General features: G+C 38.0%; 1 protein-coding gene across 3 annotated transcripts in view; it reads left to right on the forward strand.

The window, feature by feature from the left end:
• Nucleotides 1-23,166, forward strand: part of ADCYAP1 (adenylate cyclase activating polypeptide 1) — a 59,140-nt gene that overhangs the window by 18,322 nt on the left and 17,652 nt on the right. For all 3 annotated transcript variants that reach the window (XM_026496055.4, XM_057313222.1, XM_057313223.1), the window contains exon 2: nucleotides 3,342-3,376. The gene's annotated coding sequence lies outside the window, so the exon portion shown is untranslated. The remainder of the gene's footprint in view (nucleotides 1-3,341; nucleotides 3,377-23,166) is intronic.

A 23,166-nucleotide genomic window follows, 5' to 3' on the forward strand; every position in this document is an offset into this window, starting at 1 on the left:
GTTTGAGATACATATATTCTGACAGCTAATTCTCCTTTCCACCCTGAAGTAAAATGTTTGAATTTTGATATTATCCTTTATTAATGTGTTCTGTATTATTTCCACACCTTGGGCTTCTTCTAAGTGCCATATCCAATTGTAGCCACCAGAATGTATTGTGAGCCCATCTCCTAGGGACAATTTTTGGGGTGTTTATATTGAATTAGAGAATGTTAGGGGAGGACATGACTTTAAAGAGCACCTAATCCCTTATTTTACAGGTGGAAGACTCAATCATATTTAGTTACATATCTGATAGGTCATGGAGCTCCAACTGTAACTTGGAGAAGAAGAGAAAGTACAAGAGAATTTGTTTTTATGAAGAATTTACTGGGATAGCCATGGAACACATCTTATTTAATTTTGGTCCTTACAATAATCCTTTGTCATGGGCAAATCTGTATTTTTAGATGAAGAGAGTAAGGCTAGAAACATGAAGGATAGCAGTCTAGATCTAGTTTGCTGGCTTTCTCCTCACTCACCTGTATCTGTTGAGAGGCCATTTGCGTCATGCACTGTGCCAGGGATATGGAGGTGTGCAAACACAGATGGATTCCAGGCTCAGCTTGCTTACGGTTTAGCTGCAGAGACAGACATCATCCAAATAATCACACCGAAGGGTGTAAAATTACCCCATGAAGGCTCTGAAGGATAGGACAAGTCTTTTGCTCTACATCGTGATACAAAAGCAGAGCAGAGCCATTTCCCATAAATGTGGTCTTTGCAGTGGCTTTGCTAACCAAGTGCCAACCTCTTGGAGAACCAGTTGGGGAAGAAGCTGGACCAGTTGGTAGGATGACAACAGATGGACAAGGTGCCACCCTTTGAGTAACTTCTCTGGAGCCTCATGGTCTTGCTTTCATACAGCTTCCTCTAGTGATTTTTCTGGCATAGTTTTAACAATAGCTGCATCAACTTTTTTTTTTTTTTAATTGTAGAAAAGACTTGCTTTGTGACATTGTGCTCAGGAAGGTATAGCTCGCATTGCTCTCTCCCAATCACGCTTTCTGAACCTTGGTAAAACTCCATAGAAATTGATTGTGACAGTAATGGTAACTTTTCCTTATTATGAACCGTGATCTTAAAAAGTAAGTTGCCAGGGTGTGTGGGTGCCTCAGTTGGTTAAGCTTCTGACTCTTTTTTTTTTTTAAAGATTTTATTTATTTATTTGACAGAGATAGAGACAGCCAGTGAGAGAGGGAACACAGGCAGGGGGAGTGGGAGAGGAAGAAGCAGGCTCATAGCAGAGGAGCCTGATGTGGGGCTCGATCCCATAACGCCAGGATCACACCCTGAGCCGAAGGCAGACGCTTAACCGCTGTGCCACCCAGGTGCCCTGAACCTCTGACTCTTGATTTCGCCTCAGGTCATGATCTCAGGGTCCTGGGATCAAGCCCTGCACTGGGTTGTACGCTAGGTGGGGAGATTCTCTTGAGATTCTCTCTATTCTTCCCCTCTACCCCTCCCCCAGCTCATGCTCACTCTCTAAAATAAATACATAAATCTTTTTAAAAAAGTAAGTGCCTTGCTGATTTATGAGTATCTACCCATGTGTCCATCCATCCATCCCTCCATCCCTCCATCTATTTCTCTTGTGGTCTTTCCTTGTTTCTGACACAGTAGAATTCTAAGGAGGGTTTTGTCAGTAGTTATGATGACTGTCAAATTTTGTTTGCTTGTAAGGCAGAAATCAAAGGGAATACGGGAATATGGAAAACGAAATTTTGTTTTGACAAAAATGGAAACTTAGATGAGTGCTGTCCTTTTTATATTCACTGTTGTCATTATAAAGTTTATGTAATACACTTTTATTTTTCTCTTTTGATATCTTTTTAGATACGTTTCTTGCAAATATATGCATACATATATACTTATTTATTTCTATGAAAATGAAATCATACTCTGTAAACATCTTTGTGGCCCTTTTTCTTCTTAGCAATTTATCACAAACATTTTAAGTTCAATTCATAAACTCTTCACAATAATTTTAACGGCTGCATGGCATCCCATTGTAAGAATGTGCCATTTACTCTATTTAATTAATTCAATTAATCTCCTTTTGTTGGGTACACTTTAGAATTTCTCCATTCTTATAAACTTTGCTGAAATGAACATTCTTGATGTTTACTTTGTGCACTTGATCATTAATTTCCTAGCAATAGGTTTCTAGAAGTGGAATTGCTGTATGAAAGGCTTTTGATATAGTCTGCCAAATGGTTCTTTTTTCAAAAGTTGAATTGATTTATGTTCCCATCAGTAGAGCATGAGGGTATCTGTCTCTCCACTGATTTTCTGTCATAATTCACTAAGTAATGCCAGTGAATATTTTTTACCATTGAATACTTTTCCATATATCATTGACCTGTTGCTTTTCTTGTTTTGGAAATTGCCTGTCTATATCCTTTGGCCAATTTTCTACTGAAGTGTCTGTCTTATTTTTTTGGTAAAGTCTCTTTACATAGAAAGGACATTTTCCCAGTTTATGATTTACATTTTGATTATGATAATGATGTTTTTTGACTTACAAAATTACAACATTTCGATATAATCAACTTTATGTATTTCTTCCTTTGTGATTACTCCATCTACTGTTATAGGAAGGGAAAATCTCCATGCTCTAAATTCACATAATTAGTCTACATTTTTGTTCTAGTGCTTTATTTTGAAAGATTTATATCTGCCTGGAACCTGTTTTGGAATATGGCATGTATTAGAAATATAATCTTTGTTCCAAAATAATTCAAAGAAATACTTAGATTTGTTTCTTGGGCTTTTCATATTGGGCATCAGTCTGTCTGCAGGGAAGGCACCAATATTACATTGTTCAGATTAATTTTTTTTTTGCTATTTTTAATTGCTATTTTATGTTATGCAAAATGTACATAACATAAAATTTACCATTTTAATCATGTAAGCATACAATTCAGTGGTGTTAACTACATTAACAATGAACTATATCATTATCCATTTTCAGAACTTTTCCAACATCTCAAATAGAAGCTTTGTACTCATTAAACAATAATTCCTTGTTTCCCTCCTTCCAGCCCCTGCCAACCTCTATTCTACTTTCCACCTCTATGCACTCGCCTATTCTAGGTACCTAATATAAGTGCAATCATACAATATTTGTCGTTCTGTGTCTGGCTTATTTCACTTAGCAGAATGTTTTCATGGTTCATCTATATTGTAGCATGTATCAAAATTTCATTCCTTTTACAACTGAATAATATTGTTATGTGTATATACTGCACTTTAAAATCCATCCGTCTGCTGATGTATATTTGGGCTGTTTTCTCCTTTAGGCTATTGTGAATAATGCTTCTGTGAACACTTGCGTGTAAGTATCTTTTTGAAATATAGTTTTGTAATACCTTTAAATATATCATAATGTATATTTTTCTTCATTATTATTCATCCTAAATTTTTTTCCCTAGATAGTCCTGCATGCTTGTTTTTTCTCCCAAATCTGAAAATGATTTGGTTTGTTTTTAAACCTCTAATTGCAAATGCTTTTGGAATTTTATTTTGTATCATATTGAATTTATACATTAATTCTGGCAAAATCGATGCTGTTATAATATTTAGACTTCCCATTAAAATGTTATGGCTCCTATTATTTTAGTTTACATATTTATGCCCTCAGTGGATTTTGGAACTTACTAGGATAGCTCCTCTGCATTTTTTTGTTAAGACTATTCTTAGGTATTTTACAATTTTTGTGGTTACTTTTAATGGAATAGTTTGCATTTTATTTTCTACTGCTTATTGTTGATACACAGAAATTCTTGTATATTAATTTTGGTTACCAGGTACATACTTGAATAATGTGTATATAATAAATTTTAAACTGTTAGTTAATATTTCAAATTGATAGTGTGCCTGGGATCCTCTCTGGATACTAAAGCATAGATTGCTTTAGTATTTACTAGATACATAATTAACAGGAAAAAATTTGCTTTCAAAGATTAAATTGGGGCTGCCTGGGTGGTTCAGTCATTAAGCATCTGCCTTTGGCTCAGGTCGTGATCCCAGGGTCCTGGGATGGAGCCCTGCACTGGGCTCCCTGCTCAGCAGGAAGCCTGCTTCTCTCTCTCCCACTTCCCCTGCTGGTGTTCCCTCTCTTGCTGTGTCTCTCTCTGTCAAATAAATTAATAAAATCTTTAAAAAAAAGATTAAATTGTTGCTGCATATCTATATTATAGGGAATAGCAGCTTTTATCTTAAAGGCAGACAGCTCTTTTCTTTAGGAAAACTCTTAGTAGATCTTTTGGTCATGGAAATCTTAGATGAGTGAAGAATGAAAAAAAGTGTTCTGCCTAGCAAAATAACAGTAAAATAACATCAATTCTTCTGCCATCTGAATAGGAGGGAGTGGGGAACTGAAGGATGTAAAGAGAAGAAACCACAGGGAGTAATAGCCTCAGTAGGGAGAGGAGTCCCATGACAATATCACTGCTAAGAAATTCTCTGTAGAGATGGCTGAGGATCAGTGATATCTAGTAATTAATTGTAAGTTGACTCCTGTTCTGTGCCTGTTGTGATTTGTTCTACACTATAGTGTATTAATAGACAATTTATAGTAAATCCAAAGGATCACCAAGAGGAGTGGGTATGCTATGCTATGGGGGGGGGGCACATGAGGAAGCACCAGTGTTGTCATGAGGCAGAGGGAAGGGGAAGAAATGTGGGCTAGAGTTTATTGTGGTTTCTTCATAAAGGAACAGTGGAGGCAGAGTAAGCAGGCTTGGAATTGGCTAGTTTGAATAATTTCAGCAGACCTCAGGGCATAAGGGTGTCTGAGTTGTTTGGGGTGATTAGGGCAGTTGGATAGTGGCCCAGAGTAAGGAGGAGGTTGGGGGTGTGGACTCTGGATTGCTTGGTTTGTATTGGAAATGCAGACTGAGAAGAACTCCTCTTTAGGAGGCAGGGGCGATGAATCAATCAGTCAGGAGGCCAACTCAAGGTGACTTAAACATATTACTGGGTTGTCCAGAATAAGGCATGTCCAACATAAGCACAGAGGGCAGATATTAAAGCATCAAGTTTACAGAAACTAGAAACATGGTTATTCATGATGCTGCTCAGTTTTTCAAAACCTCTAATAAGGTTCTGTCTTATGATAATGGTACTTTGGGTAATTAAGGAAACAGAGCTATTTCCCATGTTACAGATGTTGCTATAAGAAGTGAATAGAGTAGAAACTCAGACTGAGAGGTGACCCAGAGAAACATGAGCCCCCCCACCAAGAATTCTCAGAAACACTGAGGAGGGCTATAGACATGGCATGGGATGGAGACTCAAGTCAACTTCTGGAAAATAAGTGCTTCAAGGAGGCTGGAGGAGTTGAAAAAACCAATGGCAAGTCCTTGGCTTATGATAGTAGAAATGTTAAACTCTGAAGGCATAGGGCATGGCTTAAGGGCTGGTTTGTTTCCAGAAAAGGGTTCCTTTATGGAAGGAAACAAAATTGCCACCTCCAAATGTGTTTCATTGGCATATCAATTATTTTAAGTTTTTTTTTTTTTTTTAAGAAAAAGAAGGCTCAGGAAGAACCTTTGACCTTTCATTTAACTGCACAAAAGAATGTAGGTAGAAGACCTGCTCCAGGAAGGGAGCTGTCACCATAGATAAGTACCTTATAATATGAACTAGGTGTGGCAGACAGGGAGGAACTTAGTGAAATCTACTTATTAAAACTCCTCTCTATGTCCCATTGTTTTTGTATGGCCCAGCACACATTTGTTTACCAAATATCTACTCTTTATCATCTTCCTTCCCTTTAAAGTCCCAAACTCTTACCCCCCTTCTCCCTAGCTCAGAATGGCATATAAATCTCAAATTCCTGACTGCCTATGGACCTCATATTCACTCCATGTATGTGTAATTAAATTTAATTTTTTTTCCTGTTAGTCTGTATCATGTCAATTTAATTCTTATATAAGTCAAAGGAAATTTGAAGGGTAGAGGAAAATTTTTCCTCCCTAACACATACAAAAGTGATTCTTAGGTCATTGTCATGAACTTGGGGAATCTGATAAAAATGATGCATAAGAAATCTTTATCATTTGGGGCGCCTGGGTAGCGCAGTCGTTAAAGCGTCTGCCTTCGGCTCAGGGCGTGATCCTGGCGTACCGGGATCGAGTCCCACATCAGGCTCCTCTGCTGTGAGCCTGCTTCTTCCTCTCCCACTCCCCCTGCTGTGTTCCCTCTCTCGCTGGCTGTCTCTCTCTGTCAAATAAATAAATAAAATCTTAAAAAAAAAAAAAAAGAAATCTTTATCATTTTACATATCACTTCAGGAGCCCTTGAGCCCATCTGTAGATGCTGGTCCATGAACATTGGGTGAAACATCTCCCAATATTGAAGATATAAGTCATAGTAAAAGAAATGAATATTATGTGTTCTCCTTAAGTTGGCCATAGCACACCTGGTCCAATTATGCATCTTTGATACTACCACATATTCATTGACAGAACTACTTTTTCTTTAATCAACTCTACTGGTTGGGTTCTTACCCATAATATAGTGTAAAATAAGGTCAACTTAGAATGATAGAAGTAGTGCTTTCGTCATAAAGGCCAGGGCAGTTTTCTAGTATTTATTATTAAAACTTAATGATTTTTCTCTACAACCAATGAAGTTAAGGACTCATTTTTATGCCCTTGCTTCTACCTAAAAGTGTGGAAATTATGGTTCTTTTTTGTTCTGAGTGGAAGTGAGGAAATATGATGACTGAAAAGGAGATTTTATCTTCAAGTTATTGAAAAGTTTTCTGAATAGTTCAAAGAAGAAATGAAAATCACATAATGGAAAAATGAAAGCTTGCTTGACATTTTTCTTAAAATTTTAATAAGAGGTAATTTGATAACTTACTGCTGGCTAACATCTGCCCTGTGACCATGAATTAGCAGTAATATCACTGGTAAAATGACACCTACAGGAAATAAAACAAAGCTGTCCATAAGGGTTTCATAAGACACATTTCAAGAGCCTCCATTTATCTGCTTATGTATTTTAAGTTGCAGTAAAAAGTGTCATATCATAAAGAATTTGTTTGGTCTTTGCCCAGGTTCCTGGGATGGAGATCTTAAACCCTTGGAATTTCCCCAGGGACAGAATTGTCTGTTATTCATGGTGGGACCCTCAGACCATGCTTGAGTTTATGCTAATGATGTGACTGAAGGTAGGCCTACTAGATAGTTTCAGGGTGGGGGCTGGTCATGCTGGAAAGACTAACCATGCAATTGGAGGGTTGCAGCTTTTTTTTTTTTTTAAAGAAGGTTTGAGCCAGGTGATATTAGCATAACCTCTGGGGAGGGGAGAGAGGGGCTGGAGATTGAATTCAGTCACATGTCCAATGACTTGATAAATCATGTCTAATTAATGAAACCCCAATAAAAACTCTAGACATGAATGTTGAATGAACTTCTTAGATGGTGAGTGCATTGATGTGAAAAGAAGGTGATGTGTTCTGATTCTGCAGGGAGAGGTCATGGAGCTTCTGTGTTTGGAAGCTTCCCAGACCTCAACTTACAGGTTTCTTCCTTCATCTAGTCTTGATTTTCATCCTTTGTAATAAAACAATAATCGTAAATATAGTGCTTTCCTGAGGCCTGTGAGTCTTTCTATCAAATTATTAAACCTGAGGAGGTAGTGGGAACCTCTGAAATTTTAGTCAGTTGGACAGAAGTTTGGATGGCCTGGGAACTCTGGACCTTGTAGCTGGTGTCTGAAGTGAAGATGCCCTAGAGGAGAATTGTGATCTCAACCTGTGAGGTCTGTGCTAACTTCAGTTTGTTGGGTAGTTAGCATCACAATTGCATTGCAGGAGTTTAGGTGCATGTAAGAAGAACATCCCTTGCCTGGTAAGTTATTGAGACACTGGAATTTGCTACACACTGAATAGGCAACCATCAGTCTTGTTCAAAGTGCTGTCTAGATTAGATCTAAGAGATATGGGCTAAATAGAGTTTATTACAAATTTTTACCCAATTACATAGTTCTGATATCTTATAGCCAGCTTTTTTTGGAGGGGGGCTAACACAGTTAAAAATTTACCATTTTTGGTGGGCACCTGGGTGGCCTAGTAGGTTATGTGTCTGCCTTTGGCTCAGGTCATGATCTCAGGGTCCTGGAATTGAGCCCTGCATTGGGCTACCTATTAGGCAAGGAGTCTGCTTCTCCCTCTCTGTCTGCTCTTCCCCCCTGCTCATGCACTCTCTCTCTCAAATAAATGAATAAAATCTTTTTAAAAATTTACCATTTTTTGTTGTTAATTAAGGATTTTAATAAAAATTCATTATCTAAGATTGGTAATACATTTATGAAATTATGTTGAATAAACGTCTGAAGCTCTCTACAGTAGAAAGAGGTCTCTACAATGATTTTGAAAGGATCAGAAATGTTGATGAAGCACTTATTAGCACTGTGTGATAGAGTAGAAATCTGGTTCCTGATCTTAAATATGACGAAGTTGCCATAGAGCTACTATTTACATACAATTTCCCTGATATTTGTCAGTAGTTCTTATAATGGAAAATATTGCCCTTTAAACATACAGACCTACTAACAAAAAATTTAAAGAAATCTCATGATTTGAATATTTGGACATTCAGATAGGAAAACAAATAATTCAGTTATTTTAGACAACTGAAAATAAAGAACCAAAGAGCAACTTATTAAATTCACTGGTAGCTAATATTTTCTCCACATACAGGTAGGGATAAGGAAATTACCACAGATGTTTTCCAACTCCTGACCCCTAGTTGGGCTACAAATCACCACAAAAGTTCCAACAAGGAGTATTTGTTTGGTATGCTTAAGTAATGGATAAATACAAAGCACTAAAGAAGCATGGGAACCATGGAGAACACAGAATCTCTAGAGATTGCCATGAGTGCTAAATCAGGTCTAGACAAATATATGAAGTAAGTGAAGTTTGTCTTCAGTGCCATTTAAGCATCCTCTCTTCTCTCAAATCGTCTCACCCCTCCCTTTTTGTTTCCAAATGCTATTATGCTAGGCAGACCATCTTCCCATCTCCAGAACATTCTCTGCCCTTTTCCCCAACAAGAATAGTTCTCATTTATCACATTGTGAAATTCTAATAAATTTATTCTGCCTCAGCTATTACTGATAAGTGTAAAACCTTATTCCTTCTTAAGCATGTTCCCTCAGTCTCATATGGTGTGAGTTGAGCTGTGGCAGGAAAATGTTCCTTCTTCACCACCTGATATATTTCCTCAATCCCACCATTAACCCAGTTCTTAGGGTCTTGAAGTTTTTTGATATTTAATAGATCTCTATTAAAATATACTTTAAAATACTAGCAGCCAAAGTCAGCTAGTTGAAGAGGTGGCGACAGAATGAGGGGTAAAGCCTGGAGGTTGAGGTTAGGGGAGGTTATAAGAAAGTGGGTTTCTGTTTAGCTATAGGGTCTTGAAAGAGCTCTGGAAGAAGAGACAGAAGGCTGCTTTAGGGTGGAATTAATTTATAAAACTTTAATTTTAGGGTTTAGACATAGCTATGTGAGAGAAGATCTGGAGTAAATACACACATAAGTATGTGACTGCCTCATCCACCTTGAGGAAGGTAGTCTCTATCAAAATCCTAGAAATGGAAAAGCAGATCAAGTCAGTGTGTGATTCAGGAGGCAATGAGACACAAGAGGAAAAGCATAGACTGGTTCTACTCTCACCTTTGCCCTGGGGCAGCTGTATGAACTTGGTCCAGTCATTAACCTTCCTGGGTCAGTGTCTTTCAGGTGACATAAGGGGGTCAGACTCGATTACTGGTTTCTAAAGCATATTCTGGCTCATGTTCTCATCTAGAAACTCACTTTTTGATAATTTTGAATATATTGAATGTGATTCACATCTTCTTTGTAAGAAGAAAGAACAATACAACACAATAGGTTTTGAGCTCCTACTCCACTGAAATCTCTCATTTCTTAAAAAACCCCTTACTTCTGCCTTCTGTTGTTAGTCACCATCCTTTTTAAGGGCCAACATACTTAGCACATATCATCTTTCTCTTCTACCTCGATGATGATTTTTTTCTTAAACCTTTCAAATTCCACGTGCTATTTTGGTTTTAAATTCAGGAGTACAGCTTCCATGGGACTTTGGTCTTAGGCCATCTCCCCAGGTAGGGAGACTGTGGGCAACCGTGGATCCTGGCAGCAAGGTCAGAAACAAGACTGAAGTACAAAGGTGAGTCCTGGATTTAGTTTGAGAATTGATCAAGTGATAATCTTGCCTTAGAAGTGAAGAGCAAATACCAACTCAGGAGCAAACATAGAGTCAGAAGAGCAGAAGCAGGAACAATATCTGTAGATCAAGGAACCTCTAAGCAACAGAAAACTTCTTATATAATCCCAGGTGCAATAGGACCCAGAGTTTTCTCTTTCTAGGGCATGGCCAAGACAATGTTTAAAGGCTGCTGGTATGTAGAAACTAACCACTCTGGGTAGCATTTGCTCCACTGGACTTGAAATAGAATTACAGAGAAGATATAAGGGACATGTGTTTGTGTGGGAAGGGACAGTGAGTGGTGAATGTTGGCATATGAGGTCAACAAGTGCTGAATACTTAGATATTAAAATATGTTCATAATTGTCTTGGATAGGTGATTATTTTGTCATGACTATCTTATACTACTTAATTTTCAAAGAAACTTAGATTTTTATATAACAGTTTATGTTAAGATTGTGTCAACTGAAACTTTTAAATTTTGCCTAATTTGATTAGGAAACCAACATTATCAGTTGTTATCTCATTAACTCTCACAATAATCCCATGAGATAGGTATGGAGAATGAGGAAAATGAGTTTCAAAGAGGTTAACTAACTTGTCTAAGACCAATTATAGAGAACCTAATGGGCCTGGAATTCAAACATAAACCTGTTAGATATTATAAAACCAAAGGAAACCTCACTACTGCATGTACCATAGTCAACATGGAACAGTAGTGGTTTCTCTGTTAGAATATTCTAACTATAGGGGTGCCTGGGTGGCTCAGTCTTCAAACGTCTGCCTTCAGCTCAGGTCATGATTCCAGCGTTCTGGGATCGAGCCCCGCATTGGGCTCCCTGCTCGATGGGAAGCCTGCTTCTTCCTCTTCCACTCCCCCTGCTTATGTTCCCCCTCTCTCTGCCTCTCTCTCTGTCAAATAAATAAATAAAATCTTAAAAAAAAAAAAAAGAATACTCTAACTGTATTGGCATGAAAGCCAGAACCAAGTTTCCTTCCACCTTCACTTTTTTGCCAAAACTCTCAACTCATTATATTGGTGAAACTTGGTTACTTTTGGGCAAAGGTTCATACAGCCGAAATAAAAATAATCTTTATAAAATATCCTTAGAGTTGCCCTCACAGAGACAGTAGATTAGCAAGAAAAGTGTCTGAATACTGAGGTTCTGTGCATGTATCATTCCCACAACCAAGTGGATGAGCTAGTGAGAAAAATAAATTTTCCAGTGATAGGCAAGAATAGAATTAATTACTGGTGAAAAGGCTCCCAGTGTTCTGTCTTCTCTCCTGGGCTATGTGTGTATGTGTGTGTGTGTGTGTGTGTGAGAGAGCATGTACATGTAATGACCTTATATCCCAGGTAGGCTAGGAGTGTGTAAGTGTATCCCTTCCTAAGTTAGGCCTGGGGAGAAATCTCAGCTTGATAGAGAAGTGCCTCCCAAAGTATGGTTTGGCAGTGGCAAATGTCTGCGGGGAAGGTCTGGGCAGAGAGTGCCTGAGGCTGCCTCCAGAGTCACCTGAGGACCCAGCGGAGTGCAGAAGAGCATTAGAAAGCTTCCCATCTCAAAAGAATAGAAAAATCTAAAATGCAGTTTTTATATTCTCACCTCAAGAAGCCACGCATGAGAAAGCAGTTGATCAAGATTAGAGCAGAGATCAATGAATTAGAAACCAGGAGCACAGTAGAGCAGATCAACAGAACTAGAAGCTGGTTCTTTGAAAGAATAAGTAAGATCAATAAGCCACTGGCAAGACTTATTTAAAAGAATAGAGAAAGGACCCAAATTAATAAAATTATGAATGAAAGGGGAGAGGCCACAACCAACACCAGTGAGATAGGAAGGATCATTAGAAACTTTTATCAACAGCTTTATGCCAATAAATTAAACAACCTGGAAGAAATGGATGCCTTCCTGGAAACCTATAAACTACTAAGACTGAAACAGGAAGAAATTGATTTTTTAAACAGACTGATTAATTATGAAGAGATTGAAGCAGTGATCAAAAACCTCCCAAAAAACAAGAGTCCAGGGCCTGATGGATTCCCCGGGGAATTCTACCAAGCATTCAAAGAAGAAATAATACATATTCTCCTAAAGCTGTTTCAAAAAATAGAAACAGAAGGAAAACTACCAAACTCATTCTATGAGGCCAGTATTACCCGGATCCCCAAACAAGGCAAAGACCCCATCAAAAAGGAGAATTACAGACCGATATCCCTGATGTCTATGGACGCCAAAATTCTCAACAAGATCCTAGCTAATAGGATCCAACAGTACATTAAAAGGATTATCCATCATGACCAAGTGGGATTCATCCCTGGGATGCAAGGGTGGTTCAACATTCATAAATTGATCAGTGTGATAGATCATTTCAACAGGAAAAAAGTCAAGAACGATATGATCCTCTCAATTGATGCAGAAAAAGCATTTGACAAAATACAGCATCCTTTCCTGATTAAAACCCTTCAGAGTGTAGGGATAGAGGGTACATTCCTCAATTTCATAAAAACCATCTATGAAAAGCCTACAGCAAATATTCTCAATGGGGAAAAGCTGGAAGCCTTTCCCTTAAGATCAGGAACACGACAAGGATGCCCACTCTCGCCATTATTATTCAACATAGTGCTAGAAGTCCTTGCAACAGCAATCAGACAACAAAAAGGGATAAAAGGTATCCAAATCGGCAAAGAAGAAGTCAAACTTCTTCTCTTCGCAGATGACATGATACTCTATATGGAAAACCCAAAAGACTCCACCCCCAAACTACTAGAAGTTATAGAGCAATTCAGTAATGTGGCGGGATACAAAATCAGTGCTCAGAAGTCAGTTGCATTTCTATACACGAACAATGAGACTGAAGAAAGAGAAATTAGGGAATCCATTCCATTTACAATAGCACCAAAAATAATACGTTATCTCGGAATTAACTTAACCAGAAATGTAAAGGATCTATATTCTAGAAACTACAAATCACTCTTGAAAGACATTGAAGAAGACACAAAAGGATGGAAAAATATTCCATGCTCATGGATCGGAAGAATTAACATAGTTAAAATGTCTATGCTACCCAGAGCAATCTACACTTTCAATGCCATCCCGATCAAAATATCAATGACATTTTTCAAAGAACTGGAACAAACAGCCCTTAAATTTGTGTGGAACCAGAAAAGGCCCCAAATCACCAAGGAATTGTTGAAAAAGAAAAAGCTGGGGGCATCACGTTGCCGGATTTCAAGCTATACTACAAAGTTGTGATCACAAAGACAGCATGGTACTGGCACAAAAACAGACACATAGACCAATGGAACAGAATAGAGAGCCCAGAAATGGACCCTCGGCTCTTTGGGCAACTAATCTTTGACAAAGCAGAAAAAAACATCCAGTGGAAAAAAGACAGTCTTTCCAATAAATGGTGCTGGGAAAATTGGACAGCTACATGCAAAAGAATGAAACTTGACCACTCTCTCACACCATACACAAAGATAAACTCCAAATGGATGAAAGACCTTGATGTGAGACAGGAATCCATCAAAATCCTAGAGGAGAACATAGGCAGCAACCTCTTTGACATCAGCCACAGCAACTTTTTTCATGACACATCTCCAAAGGCAAGAGAAACAAAAGAAAAAATGAACTTGTGGGACTTCATCAAGATTAAAAGTTTCTGCACAGCCAAGGAAACAGTCAAAAAAACTAAGATGCAGCCCACGGAATGGGAGAAGGTACTTGTAAATGACACTACAGATAAAAGATTAGTATCCAAGATCTACAAAGAACTTCTCAAACTCAATACACGTGAAACAAATAATCAAATCAAAAAATGGGCAGAAGATATGAACAGACACTTTTCCAATAAAGACATACAAATGGCTAACAGACACATGAAAAAGTGTTCAAAATCATTAGCCATCAGGGAAATTCAAACCAAAACCACACTAAGATACCACTTTACGCCAGTTAGAATGGCAAAAATTGACAAGGCAAGAAACAACAATTGCTGGAGAGGATGTGGAGAAAGGGGAACCCTCCTACATTGTTGGTGAGAATGCAAGTTGGTACAGCCACTCTGGAAAACAGTGTGGAGGTCCCTTAAAAAGTTAAAAATTGAGCTACCCTATGACTCAGCCATTGCACTACTGGGTATTTACCCCAAAGATACAGACGTAGTGAAGAGAAGGGCCATATGCACCCCAATGTTCATAGCAGCATTGTCCACAATAGCTAAATCGTGGAAGGAACCGAGATGCCCTTCAACAGATGACTGGATTAAGAAGATGGGGTCCATATGTACAATTGAATATTACTCAGCTATCATAAAGAACGATTTCTCAACATTTGCTGCAACATGGATCGGACTGGAGGAGATAATGCTAAGCGAAATAAGTCAAACAGAGAAAGACAATTATCATATGGTTTCACTCATTTATGGAACATAAGAAGTAGGAAGATCAGCAGGAGAAGAAAGGGAAGAAGAAAGGAGGGGGTAAACAGAGGGGGGCATGAACCATGAGAGACTATGGACTCTGGGAAACAAACTGAGGGCTTTAGAGGGGAGGGGGATGGGCAATGGGATAGACTGGTGATGGGTAGTAAGGAGGGCACGTATTGCACAGTGCACTGGGTGTTATACGCATGTAATGAATCATGGAACTTTACATCAAAAACTAGGGATGTACTGTATGGTGACTAACATAATAAAATAAAAAAATTATTATTTAAAAAAAAAGAAAAAAAAAAAGCTTCCCATGCTCTTAAGAGAGGGTTTGATTGGCTGAAAAAAGGCTGATGGATCAGAAGTGGTCTCCAGACATGAATGAAGGCACATCATGATGAAAGAAAACAGTTGGCAGATGCTCATGGACCATTTGAATGAGAAACCACAGCTGGAATAGACGCTTACCACTGAAGACCCAATAAGATAAGTTATATCTCTGCGGATACCCGTGGAAGACAGAGAACCATTAAGAACCAGTTACTTACCTCTTGAAGCACAGGTACTTCCATAAGTTCTCTGGCACTTAAGCCCTTGGGAAATGTCACTGACTTTACTGGAAAAAAAAAATCCTGAATTGACTGACTAAAAACACAGAATGATTGAATAATCATTCATTTGACTGAGTTTACCTAGAAATTATTCTATTTAACTTTCTGCTATTAGGTAATGTGGAAGCCCTGAGCTTCCCTACTGCCAAATAGCAGTAAAAGAAGTAAATGGAATTTACTTCAGTTATAGGAAAATAAAATACAGTTTCGCATATTTGGGTTTATGACTAAAAATCCATTCTCTTCTATGGAATCAGAGTATTTTCTACCTGCCTCTATGTTTTTCCATAGTTTTTCACTGATTTCTTTTTTATTTCCTCCCACACAATCTGAATTGCTAGGCTATCCCTGTCAGCTTTCTTGGATTTAGGGGCCAGGAGCTCCAGGGAACTTGGAAGATGTCAGGTTGTTAGTTATTATTGTGATAACTGTTCAGTTAAATAAGAGCACCATGAATTTGTGTGTTGAAAAATTTCAGATAATTTCTGTTTACTTTAGCTTTGTTCCTTTTGCAATAAAAGCTTTGTATTTAATTATTAATTTGGGTGTTATTTCTGGCAATTCTTGGCTATAAATAAATGTCTTCAGAACATTATCTGCAAACCACTAAGGGTTTTTTTCCCTAGTGGCAGAGCTGTTATGTACGAAATTGTTGACTCTGTAAGTAGTGTTTAACCATGAATAAATACTATAATGTAAATTAAATGTAAGTGATAATTTCCTCATGATTTTGGAAGAACTGGAAGCAAAAAATACAGTTTAATTGTGATTGGATAATCAAGGGGATGGTGTAATTTGCTAATCATAACGAAAATAGAAGTCACTATTACAGATTATGATAGTTTTATGGCTCAACTTGGCTAGGCTATGGTACCCAGTTATTCAATCAAACATTAAGTCTTTGCTGTGAAGGTATTTTGTAAATGTGGTTAACCTCTGCAATTAAGTAAGTAAGGGAGATTATCTTTAGTAACGTGGGTTGGCCTCATCCAATCAGTTAAAGGCTTTAAGAACAAAACTGCGGTCGCTCTGAGAAAAATTCTGCTTTAAGACTGAAGACTCAGGGGCACCTGAGTGGTTCAAGGTCTTGAGATTGAGCCCTGTGTCAGGCTCTGTGCTCAGCAGAGAGTCTGCTTGAGTTTCTCTTTCTTTCCCCCTCTGCCCCTCCCCCACTTACATGTACTTTTTCTCTCTCTCAAAATAAATAAATAACTCTTAAAAAAAAAAAAAAGACCGCAGCATCAGATCTTGCCTGAGAGTTTTCAGCCTACCCTATGGATTTCAGCCTTGCCAACCCCCACAGTCCCATAAGCCCATTCCTTGAAATCTCTGTCTCTCTGTCTCTTTTATAATACATAGTATATATATATAATTGTTTCTGTTTTCTTTGACTGATACAGATCTGGTACCCAGAGTAGTTTTAGAGGAACAGAATCTTAAGGATGAGTTTTCTGAGTTGGTTTTAGGTTTTCTGGAATTAGTTCTGTAATATGATTGGATTTAAAGGCATGAATGACTATTTCCTGTGGCAAAGAGCCTACTGATAGTCCCTGGCATGATGCAGCAATAAAGATATACGAACTATTACCACCGGATACTTTTAATCAAATAGTTATAAGAAGTAAGATTCTGGGTGACCATATACTTGAAACCTTAGAATGTTGTCAAACTAACAAGTGTAATGAGATTGGCTGGTTACTCCTAATTGCACTGGAGAAAGTGGGGAAAGAAAAAGATGAATTTGGGGTCTCAAGTTCCCAGCTCCAACTCTGCATAAATGACCTGAAAATTTCTGTGTCAGCCCTGCAACTAATGAGTCACTGAAGTCTACCTCTGAAGCTAATAATACACTGTATGTTAATTGATTTTAAATAAATAAATTAAAAAAATAAAACAAGCTGCTGCTGAATTCTGCATTCAGGCTGTAGAGGAGGAAACTTTCTTCTTCTTCCTTTATAGGTTCTTTGGCTCGTCTAATAATTCAGGTGCCCTAAAACAGATTAACTGAAAAACAAGTTTAATTTCATATGAACAGGAGCTCATAGAAATATAAGACTAAAAGAAGTGACCAAAGCAAACAGTTTTTACACCTTTTAGACAAAGAAACAATACATTTTCGAAGCATTGACAAGACAAAGAAGTTTAGGCTTGGGGTAGTAAATTAGTGAAGAAGTGACAAGGCCTTATATAGCCTTCTCAGCCCTAAAGTCCCTACCTCTGGTGATAAGGATGCTTCTCTTTCTCCAGATTTGTACCAGGAAGTACCTCCCATGTGGGAAATTCCTCCCCCATTTTTAGGGGGACAAAAGAGGTCAGTGTGTCTTGCACCAACCATTTTTTAAAAAAATAAGTTTAATTCAAAATAGTATGCCAAAGTGGCTTATCTTGGGGGAACCTACACTGAACCCCATCAAGGCCTTGAATAGGACTGAGAAACCGCAATCAGTTTTCAGCAGCTGTAGCATGACTGTCTGTGGGTCTCAGGTTCCTGGGGCCAGTTACAGGTGACTCTAGAGATGAAAAAATTCTGGCATTCAACAGTGGTGGCCTTGGTCTTCCTGTGTTCATTGTGTTTATGTAACTGAAAAGAGTTTTAGGAAACAAATTTTTTTTACCCTGTTGGTCCTTCAGATTCAACTACTGCCAACAAATAATTAGCTTTGGTTTTATGGATAATCCATATTAATGGCCATGTGGTGTGTATTTAACAATTATATACATGCTTCAAGGAATTTTGTGACTTTAAAAATGCAATAATTTTATTAGTTCTTGTTAATTTATTCATCTATAAATTATTACTTTATAACCCAACATAGTATTGCTTTACCTAATTTTGAACAGGATATGAATACACCTAACAGAAACAAAACAGATTATTGGGATGTCACTTGTAAAGTGCACAAATCTTAAGTTCACAGCTTGATGATTTTTACTGAAGTATAGATTCATGTAACTGTCACCCAGATTAAGGGATAGCACATTTCCAGAAGGCTCTTTCCTGCCCCCACCTGGTCAACATCTTCCTCTAAAAGTAACCACTGCATCTCTGTCATGACAGGGTGACAACAGGCACAATTTTTGTGACCTTTAAGGTATATAGATTTCTCTGCATCTGGCCACTTGCATGTTTTTATGTCAGAGTGATGTGGCTTTCATAAAAAGCCATTGAAAACAAAGAAGTAGCAGTCATAAAAATTTTCTTTAATATATGTGCTCATGCTCTACAAGACCTTGGGGCAAATCTAAAAGAAATCAAGTTGTGAGTATGATGACATCTAATTTTTGCTTCTTTTATATATTCTAATTTAATTGTTCATCTACAGGGCAGAATCTGCTATGTGCTATAAGAGCAATGTAATTGAGGAGTGTGTGTGTATGTATGTATGTGTGTGTGTTGTATGACATTTGTAACAGATGTATCTGTTTTGTTGTCTCTATTGTGGAGCAGGAAGAAAGAATAGTCTAGGTAAAATCTGTCTTAGAAGAGCGTAAATTTTGTAGGACAAATAGTCCTCATAAACATACTGATTTTTTTTATGCACAATGCTATTTAATTAGAATAATGGAAGCTTAAAAGTGCAAAAATCATTCTTGAACAGTAACAGATAACTTTAACATTTTAAAAGAACATTCTAACACTTTAAAACTGCTTTGGTTCAGACCACTGGGGACACTCCCTTTGGTTGGCTGTGGTGAATATGACCTGAATAAAAATCCCATGGATTAAAATTTTCAGTGCTGTGGACTAAACCCCTATAACCACTTCACATCCATTCGGACATGCCCGTTTTCTAGAACTTCAAAACCACCAGCTAAAAACAACTCTTTATTCTAAAGATTTTAGAGTGGAGGTTACACATATTATGACTTAAAATAAAATGGAGTTTAAACTCTCCTTACAGACATGGCTACACTTTGCCAGGTGTAACTGATTTAAAACCAATGCAATAGACCAGTGGTTCTCAACATTTTCTTTCCACTTTTAAATTTTTAATTAATTTTTTTTTGTTAGAACAGGTAAGCACAGCAATTTTTAAAAACGATTTGCAAAGTTGCTATGCCTCACATTCATGCCTACACAGCAGTTAATCTTGTGAGTGGCAATGCCTTACCTGCTAAGCCCATCTTCTTTAACTGAGATATTTACTGGAGATTTCAAACAAATCATATTTGTGGCTGTTGTGTGCATCTGTAGATACTTTCTGACAGAGAGCAGCAGTGGAGAAGTAGAGAGGATCTGATTTCAGGAGCTGTCTTCGTTCAGGCGGCTCTATAACAGAACACTGTAAACTGTGTACCTTAAACAACAGACGTTTATTTCTCACAATTCTGAAGACTGGGGAGTCCAAGATCAAAGCACTGGCAGATTCGGTGTCTGATGAGGGTTTTCTTCTTGGCGGGCTTGCAGAAGGCTCCCTTCTTGCTGTGTCCTCCCATGGCAGAGTGAGAGATCATCTCCCTTGTGTCTCTTCTTAGAAGGGCACTAATTCCATTCGTGAGGGCTCCACCTTCATGACCTAATTACCTCCTAAAAGTTTCACCTCCAAATACCATCACACTGGGAATTTGGGCTTCAACATATGAATTTTGGGGTGACACATTCTGCCCATGCTAGGAACTCAATAGACAACTTACAAAAATGCATTTTGATTCATTATTTTGATTGTAATCTTCTTGATGGCAGAGAGTTTACATGTCTTAGGTTCTCTAGCCCATTCTATACATGACATTAATTGACAAATACTTGGTGATTTTTAAAAATTATTAAGTAGGCTCCATGCCCAGCGTGGAGCCTAACGAGGGGCTTGAAGTCACAACCCTGAGATCAAGACCTGAGCTGAGATCAAGAGTCAGATGCTTAACGGACTGAACCATCCAGGCGCCCAGCTTGGTGATGTTTTTATTTTCATTTGGCTTCAGTAGATATGGTAGAAGTCTACTGACTATGACTGCGTATACAGTACTAAACTATGGCCCTCAAACTCCTGTTGCTTTATGTGCAGCTATGTGTAGGGCTACATTTTTAGAGTTTTATATAATTCTGAGTTCCTTTAGCTCAAGAGTTGGGATATTTGCATCACATTTTAGGAGGACTTGTTTCTAAATATAAAAGTTTGCTCAATATTAGGATACCGTAAAAGAGAACAGGTAAAAATCTTTCCCACTCTAAAATACGTGTTTATCCCTATAGTAGAGGCATCTGGAGAGGGAATATGAATGGTTCTGCCTTCAGAGTGAAGCTGACTTTATAGAGGAGTGCCTTTCACTGAATTGAGAATCTATGTGTTTCAGGGTTCTCTGGTGCTCTGTTTGAAAGGTCCTGTGGCCTCCTTTTTTTGTCCTCTGCCTATTACACTGAGTCACACAGTTTTCCTAAAGAGATTTTACTTATTTAGTAAAACACTTACCTTCCTGGTGCGGTTTTACTTCCTAGGTGTCTGTTGTGCTGACCTTTAGGGAGAGACCATCACACCCTGTTGCCCTAGTGTATGTAAACCACACAGACAGCTCTACACAGATTACCCTATCTGCATACCATGGATTAAGGTGGCACAGTAACTTGTCGTTTCAACACACTAAGAAGGATCATAAGCCAATTATAAAGCATTAGATGGAGTTAACAACTGCCTTAATTTCTTAGGCCCTGTAGCCACTTCTGTTCAGCGTGTTTCTTATCGTTGTCACTTTACCTGGTTCTGTTGTATATATGTACTCCCTTTCTTCTCAAAGTACTTCCCAATATACTTTAATATATTGATTCTGTGCAGTAATCCTGTGAGGGAGACCAGAATTTCATCCCAATTTAAGGATGGACAATGATTGCAAAATAGAAGTTGAAGGTGAAGGTATATGCATAAAAGAGGCAGAGGTTTTGCCTGCATACGCTGGCAGGACCAGATCCTCCATTCTTTGTGATTAGCTTTGCAGCAGTTCAGTAAAGGGCTCTTCCATATTTTCCAGTGTCCTCTGGGAATTACTGCATTTTATTTATTTATTTATTTTTGGAAAAGGGAATTATACCTTCTGTATTAGTTTCCTGGGGCTGCGGTCACAAAATACCATAAACTGGGTGGCCCAGAACAACAGAAATTTATTGTCTTACAGTTCCAGAAGTTAGAAGTCCAAGTGAAGGTGTTGGAGGGCCACCTTCCTGCTGAAACCTTTGGCAGAAGGAGCCTTCCTTGCCTCTTCCAGCTTCTGGTAATCCTAGACATTCCTTGGCTTGTGATGGTATCACTCCAGTCTTCACATGGCATTCTCCTTATGTCTCTTCACATAATCTTCTTTTTGTGCAAATGGGTGTCCGTATCCAAATCTCTCCATATTATAAGGACATCAATTCTGTTAAATTAGAGACCACTGTAATGACCCTGTCTTAACTTAACAACATCTTCAAACACCCTATTTTCAAATAAGATTACATTCTGGGGTACTGGGAGGTTAGGATTTCTCCAGGTATTTTTTGAGGACATAATTCAATCCATAACACCACCTCTTGAAAACTCTGACTAATGTTGCCTCAAACGTGGCACCTGACTAATCCTGCTTGCTAGATGTTGTTCAGCCCCGGTAATAACCAGTCCTGAAACCGGGCATGGAAAGGGTATACTTTATAAAAAGGGGTAAGGTCAGAAGACGATTAATGTCTGAGCCTCCTTGGTCTCACAAATATGATGATAGACTTGGATCATAAAGGAGCCAAATTCTGAGTAACACTAGATGATCCACCTCTGAATAAGGATAAACTATACTTTCAAGGTACAGTTCACCCTCAATAAACACAAATTTGATTTAAAACATTCAATTAGGAGTGCCTGAGTGGCTCAGTCGTTAAGCGTCTGCCTTTGGCTCAGAGCGTGATCCCAGCATTCTGGGATCGAGCCCCACATCAGGCTCCTCTGCTGGGAGCCTGCTTCTTCCTGTCCCACTCCCCCTGCTTATGTTCCCTCTCTTGCTGGCTGTCTCTCTCTCTGTCAAATAAATAAATAAAATCTTAAAAAAAAATAAAACATTCAATTAATCTCATCAGTAATGACTTAACATGAAAAAATTTGATAGGTACACAGGAGATGGCCACTGTGGATGGCTGCATTGCTTGGCTCTCCCCTCTGCTATGTTTTTTCTCCCACTTGCCTTGGCTCCACTTACTTTCTTAATGTGTTGTCTATACTTCCTTCTGTCCTGATTTACCTTTAACTTTCTGGTGGAGGTCAAAGATCAGACCTCCATGATGAGAAGAATCAAATGGATGCTTAGCTCAGTATAAGACAAAAGAAATTTTAACAAAGAGGAAGTACACATGTATTGGAAATGTAATAAAGAAAAAAGCCAAGCATTACATTTAAAAATAAATCTCATATATTCATTTAAAAAACTTTTAAGAAAAAAATGGATAAGCACAAAAAGAAAATAAAAAGAATCCATGATTCCCTTCATAATTCTAACTCTGGTGATGAACATTGTTAATGCTTTGGTATATGTCCTTCCAGATGCACAAGTAGAAGTGTTTTTTTGCAAAATTGGTATTGTATTGTACGGTGGATTTATAATCTGCTTTCTCTCTCTTTATAACAAGATATTGTGAGCATCTTCTAATGCCATTAAAGATTTTTCTACAGCATCACTCCATTTCATCATTTACAACAGAAATGATGTTCCATTGTAGGGATGTACTAAAGGAAATTTAATCAGTCCCCTATTATGGGACATTTTATGGTTGTTTTAAAACGTTCCTTATCATAGTCAATGGTGCTTTAAATAGGGTTGCAGTTAATCTTTGGATAGATCCATGCTTATTTTCTCAGAATAAATTCATAGAAGTAAAATCAGTG

Source organism: Ursus arctos, unplaced genomic scaffold, assembly GCF_023065955.2.
Source record: "Ursus arctos isolate Adak ecotype North America unplaced genomic scaffold, UrsArc2.0 scaffold_17, whole genome shotgun sequence".
Taxonomy (NCBI): domain Eukaryota; kingdom Metazoa; phylum Chordata; class Mammalia; order Carnivora; family Ursidae; genus Ursus; species Ursus arctos.